The sequence below is a fragment of the Convolutriloba macropyga genome, chromosome 2 (assembly GCF_964194025.1).
Source record: "Convolutriloba macropyga chromosome 2, txConMacr16.3, whole genome shotgun sequence".
Lineage (NCBI taxonomy): Eukaryota > Metazoa > Xenacoelomorpha > Acoela > Convolutidae > Convolutriloba > Convolutriloba macropyga.
The window spans coordinates 14,207,630-14,214,003 of record NC_134469.1 but is presented as its reverse complement, the minus strand read 5'-3'; the positions used below and the strand labels follow the sequence as shown (position 1 = coordinate 14,214,003).

At 32.2% G+C, this 6,374-nt stretch overlaps 1 protein-coding gene across 2 annotated transcripts in view; it reads left to right on the top strand.

Moving 5' to 3' along the window:
• The window catches only part of LOC142356767 (uncharacterized), a 173,954-nt gene that overhangs the window by 67,293 nt on the left and 100,287 nt on the right, over positions 1–6,374 (top strand). The window lies entirely within an intron of this gene.

Below are 6,374 nucleotides of genomic sequence, written 5' to 3'. Positions count from 1 at the left end.
AGTTGAATTTCTTTCCAACCAATTCTTAGTTTGAATAACATCTTACTAACAAATTAATTATAAAATCATAAGATATTTTATCGTCGCGGTAACGAGCCATTGCTGGGTTCTTTATAGCTTTTAGAAGACCTTTTGCAACAAGACGAAAACTAAAATTCCCAAAAATAGGGTACACATTATCTAAAAATAAAAAAACATTTCTTCTGAAACGTCTTTTTTGTTGTTTTGCTAGAGTGCCTTCTAGCAAGGTTTGCACACGTCCACTCATAGCATTTCTGTACATTTTTTCTGAGAATTGAGTGGTTTACATTGTCCAAAAATTCTTTATATTACCCAGGGCTCCCATGTAGTGAAGCTGATGCGTTGCTCAAAATGTATCTGATTGAATCATAACTCCAGTTACTCAACTGAATATATGGAACACCAACTACCCTCTGCTCAATTTGATTTGAAAGAGAGAAGCTTCAAATTAGCGTAGCAAGATTTCTCATTTCATTCAAAGACGAGTTAAAAAACCATTAGAGGTGCTAAAAAAGCCTTTCGTTTAAACCTCTCGAATCGTTATTATTATTATTAATATTTTATTATTATTATTATTATTGTTATTATTATTATTATTATTATTATTATTATTATTATTATTATTATTATTATTATTATTATTATTATTATTATTATAATTATAAATATTATTATTATTATTATTATTATTATTATTATTATTATTTATATTATTATTATTATTATTATTATTATTATTATTATTATTATTTTTTATTAATATTATTATTATTATTATTATTATTATTATTATTATTATTATTATTATTATTATTATTATTATTATTATTATTATTATAACTATTACTATTTTTATTATGGTTCTGTGACAATTTCACGGGGAGTATAATTCCCGGAGTTAAAACACAGAATTAGCACGACAGTTTTGGCAGAGTCACAAAATGATCCAACTACAGAGGTTATTCTCAGCCCAGTTTTCATTGAAAAATTTCCACATTAACTCTTGAAGTCTTCCTTACAAATTAATGTTATATATAGATCTTACAAATTTACGGTTGAATTTTTTGAATTCTGTTTCAGACCACTTTATGATTTCAAAAGTTTTTCAAGTGTTTTTTCAAAAAACCAATTTTTTCACTGTTTCGACCCCTATGTTTCACAGGTGAGAAAAGCGAAGTCAGCAAAAAACCTCTTTTATAGGGCAAAATCCATTTGAGACCATTTTACAATTTCAAAACTTTTCCAAGTTTTTTTTTCGAAAAATAAATTTCACTGTTTCGACCCCTATGCTGCAAAGGTGAGAAATGTGAAGTCAGAGAAAAATCATTTTTTAGTGCTCTTTTAAGTTGCAAAATCCAATTGACACCATTTTACGGTTTCAAATTTTTCAAGTTTTTCTTCAAAAAGTTTATTTTTTAACTGTTTCAACCCTACACTGCACAGGTGAGAAAAATCACTTTTTAGTGCTCTTTTTTAGTGCAAAATCCGTTTCAGACCATTTTACGATTTCAAAACTTTTTCAAGTTTTTTTTTTCGAAAATTTAATTTTTTCACTATTCCGAACCCTATACTCCGAAGGTGAGTAACAAGAAGTCAGAAAAAATCTTTTTTAGTGCTCTTTTATAGTGCAAAATCCAATTCAGACCATTTGAAGATTTCAAATTTTTCAAGTTTTTTTTCGAAAAATTAATTTTTTTTACTGTTTCGACCCCTATACTGCACAATTGAGAAAAATGAAGCCAGCAAAAAATAACCATTTGCTCTCTTACGGTGCAAAAATCATTTCAGACCATTTTAGGAATTCAATTTTTTTTCAAAACTTAAAAAAAAATTAAATTTTTCCTGGTACTTCTCACATGATAAATGCGTTGAATACGTTGAAATTATGTAAGATCTAGGCTAAACTCAACGAAATATATGCAAGTTCTAAGCTAAATTCAATGCAAAATATGTAAGGTCTACGCTAAAATCAACGCAAAATATGTAAGATCTACGCTAAATTCAACGCAAAATATGTAAGATCTACGCTTTATAAGGATTTCGGCTCCTAAGGAAACCAAGGTACGGTGGCGCAACGGTAGAAGAGGCGACAAATAAACAGGAGGTCAGTGGTTCGAGTCCTATACCCAGAGTTCTACGCGTTGATTTTTTGTAAGATCAACGCTAAATTCAACGCAAAAATATGTAGGATCTACGCTAAATTCAACGCTAAATATGTAAGATCTACGCTAAATTCAACGCTAAATATGGATGATCAGCGGCAACTAGTGTTGACAAGTCGGAAAATTCACCGCCATTTCTTAAATAACTTTGCGCTGAATGCGTTGAATTTTTGTCTTTAAATTCAACGCATTCAACGCAAAATTAAGTAAGAAAATTGCGGTGAATTTTCCGACTTGTCAACGCTAGTTGCCGCTGATCTTACATAATTTTGGCCAAATTCCTCGGCCCGGGATGAGAATTGAGTGGTTTACATTGTCCAAAAATTCTTTATATTACCCAGGGCTCCCATGTAGTGAAGCTGATGCGTTGCTCAAAATGTATCTGATTGAATCATAACTCCAGTTACTCAACTGAATATATGGAACACCAACTACCCTCTGCTCAATTTGATTTGAAAAGAGAGAAGCTTCAAATTAGCGTAGCAAGATTTCTCATTTCATTCAAAGACGAGTTAAAAAACCATTAGAGGTGCTAAAAAAGCCTTTCGTTTAAACCTCTCAAATCGTTATTATTATTATTAATATTTTATTATTATTATTATTATTATTGTTATTATTATTATTATTATTATTATTATTATTATTATTATTATTATTATTATTATTATCATTATTAGTATTATTATTATTATTATTATTATTATTATTATTTATATTATTATTATTATTATTATTATTATTTTTATTATTATTATTATTATTATTTTTATTAAAATTATTATTATTATTATTATTATTATTATTATTATTATTATTATTATTATTATTATTATTAATATTATTATTATTATTATTATTATTATTATAACCATTACTATTTTTATTATGGTTCTGTGACAATTTCAGGGGGAGTATAATTCCCGGAGTTAAAACACAGAATTAGCACGACAGTTTTGGCAGAGTCACAAAATGATCCAACTACAGAGGTTATTCTCAGCCCAGTTTTCATTGAAAAATTTCCACATTAACTCTTGAAGTCTTCCTTACAAATTAATGTTGACGAATAAGTTTGTTTTCTTTTTGAGGATTTCCAACCGAAAACCAGATCTATACCAAAAGTAATGTCTCTGCGCTTCGAATCGAACCTCTGGCAGTATAACCCTAGATCTTCTTCCTGTCCATTGAATAACATAATAGTTGCTCAAGTCGACACCGTACTTTCTTGACACTATGCTGCTAAAAAGTAGATCTTTTATGACTTTAAAGTAGAGTGGTGGCAGTATATTGCTTTGAACAATAGCTTCTTGGTAACAATTTCTGTTTGTCGTCCATTTCACGACCTTTTTATTGAACCGCTGTTAAATTTGATACTCGTTTCGCATTAGCTCCTAGAATTCAGATGCAAACATTAATGTCGGGCTTATAATAGCTCGATATAGGTGAACATTTGTTTTCATGGAAATTTGGCACCTGATGTTTTTTCGAATGAGATAAAAACGCTTTCATTGTATTTGCTATTCAACTCTGCACATTATCTATCCATTTTATGGTGTCAACTATAGTAAGCCCAAGATCCTTAACGATTCTTTTCTCTTGGATCAAATTATTTCCTAGATATAGTACAATCTCCTCGAAACGTCTCTGAAAAGCAGATTGTGTAAAAAAGCACTTTTTGTAATTGATAAGGAGGCAGTTCTGGACACTCCAATTGTGGAGGTTGTTTAGATCGACTTGCAGCTCGTCTAGATTGTCATTTCTGGTACAATGGATAAGTTTTAAGTCATCTGCGAACAAGAGTGCCAGAGACGAAGAGACTACAATTGGCAGTTCGTCAATGTAGACAAGGAAAAGGTTAGGTCCCACAGTGCCTTGAGGAACTCCACGAGAGACAAGACGTTTCTAAGATTGGTAGCCGCCAAAACTTTCGCTTTGTTTTCTGCCAGCCATATAATCTTTAATAAGTAACGAGAGATTTCGTGATATATTAAAGCTTGATAACTTCTTCAACAAAACTAAACGCTTTATTTTGTCAAAGGCCTCAGAGAAGTCAAACAGCAGTAGGAGACAGAACTCTTCGGATGCACTAAGATTTTCAATGATAATAGACAGACTCATGATAAGCTGCAGGATTACAGACGTCCGCGGTACAAAACCAAATTGACAGGATGCAATATTGTTCAACAAATGTTCTGCAAAATTTTTCAAGGCTAACTTCTCAAAAATTTGGATATGTTGTTGAAAAGTGTGACAATTCTATAATTTTTCAACTCACTTTTATTACCATCTTTGAAGATTGATGAGATCGAAACCGGGATATGTGTGCGACCTTCCAATATTGTTGAACAGACTTTTAATCGAATTGGAAACAGTTTTTGCAGTCTTCTTAAGCAGAATTGGGGGAATGCCATCTGCGCCCCTACTTTTTGTGAAAACCAGCATGTCGGGTTCTTTGGTAATCTCGTTCTCGGTAAAGTTTATTTTCTGTTCACCAGCATCCAGATGATGTTGAGCATCAATCTGTTCATAACATTTTTCAGTGATTACCGATGAGAAATACCTGCTGAATATTTTTTGCTTTTTCTTTGCTGTGTTGTGCAGCGGAATTCCAATCAAGCTTCACATTCTTCGGCAGGAATTTCTCTTATTGCAAATTCTTCAAAATTTTGAATTCTTCAGAGCTGTTTTTGATTGAAATTAGTTCTTTTTCGTATTTTTGTTGGTCTTTTTCTTGCAGTTTTGCACAATGCTCTTCTAGTTCTATTAATTGGGTGGCTAGGTATAGAAAGGTATTCACAAAACGTTTCGATTTACTCCGTAGTGTCCTCAATTTGTTTAATTTGTGCGACGTTTCCAATGATAACAACGGCGGAAGTTCCTGTCTCCATCGAGTTCTGCTAGGCGTAGTTTTTTCTATCAGTTAAAAGATCCACTCGTACCAAAATCAGTGTTTTGTGTATGCTGTTGTAACAGTAGGGGTCAAAAGGACTGTTTGGAAAGAGCTCATTTAAGTAATCAGAGTCACAATTGCAATAGCTATAGTATCGTTCTTGTTTCTTTTGAGGCCCTTTTGATGTACCGTTATTTCAAATTGTACCGGAAAATGTTCGGAATAGTTTTTTAAATTGTCAAATCTATTGATTGAAGTAATCAAGCTTTCATCATTGGCAAAAACTAGGTCCAAACATTATGACTTGGTGGTGTTAAAACCAATACATTGCTTGAAATTAGCGTTGATAGGTCTGTTTACAAAGCAGTCTTCATAAGCATCATTTGATTCGTATATGTCCCAATCTATCCCGGGTAAATTAAAAACACCAGCAAGCAGAACTTTTTGATTAGCGAAAGCTGATAGAAGTCAAAAAAAAAGCGTCAATATTGTTTTGTTGAGATCTATAGGGCCTTTTTTGGTGGGTTATGAAAGAGAACTATTACTGCTGCCTCAGGTTGGTTTAGTTAAATAACTAACAGGGATTCTTGAAGTGCCTCTGAAAGGTGACAAATATCTACTTCAGTAAAGCTGACGTTGTTTGATAACGCTATCAGACATCCTCCGTGTTTACATTTTTCGTTCTTTGACATTCTATCAGCCCTAAATATATTATATTGAGATAGGAGCAGTTGCAAGCTTTTGACGTCGCTTGTCGATGTTTTGGTTAGTATTAACATATCAAATGAGTATTTCAAGACAAAATCAACTAGTTTAGGCCACTTTTGCAGATTAAGTAAGCTTCTAAGGTTTAGTAGGAGCATCTCGAGCCAGCCTTTTAGTCAGAACTCCTCATTTTTAAATTCATATTTTCTTGAGATTCATATTTTGCTGAGATACGTATTTTCTTTTTCTACGCTGGACTTCAAGTCTTGAGGCAGATCCCCTAATGAAATGGATGTAGCGCTCAGCATTTCGGCCATTCTTTTCGCGTGTTTCAGATAGCTTCAATTTTATGAGTTCTCTCGCTTCTTTAGAAAGTCATGTTAGACGCCGATTTCTCTGTTCCTCTGGCGGAATGATCTGCAGTTTTTAAGTTTTTAAGAAACTTGAATATTTCTTTTTTTTTTTCAGTTCTGTGTCTCAGGACAAATTTCAGAGGTCTATTACTTCTGATTAGATCTATTGGCGACGGAGATTTGTCCAAAGTCATAGTTTTCTGTATTTCAGGCACATTGTAGCTTAGACCGTTGGTACAAAAATCG